The sequence below is a fragment of the Oryx dammah genome, unplaced genomic scaffold (genome assembly GCF_014754425.2).
Source record: "Oryx dammah isolate SB20612 unplaced genomic scaffold, SCBI_Odam_1.1 HiC_scaffold_27, whole genome shotgun sequence".
NCBI lineage: Eukaryota > Metazoa > Chordata > Mammalia > Artiodactyla > Bovidae > Oryx > Oryx dammah.
In genome coordinates, this window is record NW_024070211.1 from 31,650,043 (window position 1) to 31,652,448 (window position 2,406).

Here is a 2,406-nt window from a genome sequence, read left to right on the forward strand (position 1 = left end):
GTTCAATCCCTGGACTGGGAAGATCCCCTGGAGAAGGGAATGGCAACCCACTCCAGTATTCTTGCCTGGAGAATTCCATGGACAGAGGAGCCTGGCAGGCTATAGTCCCTGGGCTTGCAAAGAGTCAGACACAAATGAGTGACTAACACATATATACTTTGGTTTCCAATGGAATACAGACACACTTCAAAACTACCCTTTTAGAAGCCTTTTTAAAATCAAATACTGTGTTCTTAAGATAAAAGCCTAAAAAAAGAAGCCATCTTTGTTTCATGTCAACATTAAAACTAGAGTACTAAATCAATACAACTGATAATTTAAAAGCTTAAGATATGAAGAAAGAGTATCAGCTCTATAGTCCTGGTAGCAAACTTTATGTTCACAAATATACCCCCATCACTTGAATCTCTTTTCAGTGTCATATTCCTTCTTATCTGTATCAAAACTCATACCGAGCAAAGAGTTATGGGTTGCAAAAGAGGATTTCTTTTTGCACCTGTCTATAAGTCTCTGTAAATTAAAAACAAACAGAAGTGCTATCCCATTTGTTTTTAACACTGCTTGGCTCAAAAGTGTCCTCTTGTGGTTAATGGTGGAACACCAGCCTGTCTGAGCAGCACCTTTTTGGGTTTCTAAGATCTGGTGGCAGAGCTTCAACTTGAGCTGTGGTTTCTCCTCTCAGGATTTCTTCTCCACTCCTAGTTACAAAGATTCCGCTTCACCAAGTGGCTGTTCATTGAAATAAGAAGGAAGGTTTGAACCATATTCAAAAAAGTCATATTAGATCAAAAGCTAGTGATTAAATCACTAGTTAGCGTGGTAGATCAAAAGCTAGCCCTTGTTTTGAGACAGTCATCTAAAGGGATGCTTATCTCCAGTTATCTAAAGGAATGTTTTGAATCATGTGGACAACACTGTTTATGACTTGTATGGCAACTAAATCCATCTGTTGGTTAGCCCAGTCATGCCCCTCTGAGTAAGAGGCATGCCTGCCCTCTGCCCTAGTAGGAGTTTAGATTGTGGGGGACCTGCCGGGTCCTGATGTTTTCATCATCAGCACTGCATTTCTGGAGACCTCCTGATTCCTCCTCTGCCCTCTCACCTGGTTCTCAAGGGTGAGCCTCCTCACCTTTGTTCAGCCTCCAAACCTACTCTCCTGGAGGCTGTCAGTTCTCTAAAAGGAAACATTTCAAAAGTCCCTTCTGATTGAAGCCACTTGGCTGAGGTTGCCAATAAGTGAAAGTGTTATTTGCTCAGTCATGTCCAACTCTGTGACCCCATGGACTGTAGCCCCCCAGGCTCCTCTGTCGATGGAATTCTCCAGGCAAGAGTACTGGAGTGGTTAACCATTTCCTTCTCCAGGGGATCTTTCCAACCTAGGAATTGAACCTGAGTCTCCTGCATTAGCAGACGGGCTCTTTACCACTGAGCCACCAAGGAAACCCTGAGGTTATTAATAACCTTTATGCTTATTGCTTCCTTGTATCATCTCCGCCTTCTTATTTTGTCCTTTACTGTCCATTTCTGCAGAGCTCTTGGTGGGCTCTCTTTCCATGAGTTATGGATTTTAGAGTCTGCCAGAGTCCCAACTGCCTGGGTTCAAATCCTAACTTCTACCACTTAATTACTCTGCTGACAGCTTTGAGATAATTGAGGAATTTGAATGTGGATTGGTTATTAGTAGGTAATGTCAAATAATTACTGGTCATTTTGTTAGATTTGCTAATGGTATGGCAGTTACATTTTTTAAAAAGCCTTTACCCATTAGGGAAGAAACATTGGTATTGGGATTTGCCTTAAAATACTCCCGTTTAGGAAAAGATGGTGGTGGGGAGGCAGGAAGCAGATGAAACAACATCAGAAGCATGGCAGTAATTGTTAAACAAGGTGACAGATACTCTATATGCTATATATGTATATATATACAGTATATGGCTGATCCCACTAGCGTCTCCATATCTGGATAAGTTTAGAAATTCCCCAAATAAAAAATTGTATATAGATGCTCTTATTTGCAAGGCAGAAATAGAGACACAGATGTAGGGAACAAAGTATGGACACCAAGGGGGGAAAGAAGGGTGGGATTAATTGGGAGACTGGGATTGACATATACACACTTGATACAGTGTATAAGGTGGCTCAGTGGTACAAAGTGTGCCTGCAGTGCAGGAGACCTGGGTTCGATCCCTGGGTCTAGAAAATCCCCTTGAGGAGGGCATGGCAAACCACTCCAATATTCTTCCCTGGAGAATCCCATGGACAGAGGAGTGTGGCAGGCTACAGTCCATGGGGTCGCAGAGTCAGACATGACTGAAGTGACTTAGCATGCATGCATGCATAAATTAGATAACTAATGAGAACCTACTGCACAGCACAGGAAATGACTCAGTGTTGACCTAAATAAGA

The 2,406-nt window shown here is 42.3% G+C and overlaps 1 pseudogene; it reads right to left on the reverse strand.

Annotated features, from left to right (window-relative positions):
- Nucleotides 1-419: 419 nt before the first annotated feature.
- Nucleotides 420-538, reverse strand: LOC120855223 (annotated as a pseudogene).
- Between the last annotated feature and the right edge of the window lie 1,868 nt (nucleotides 539-2,406).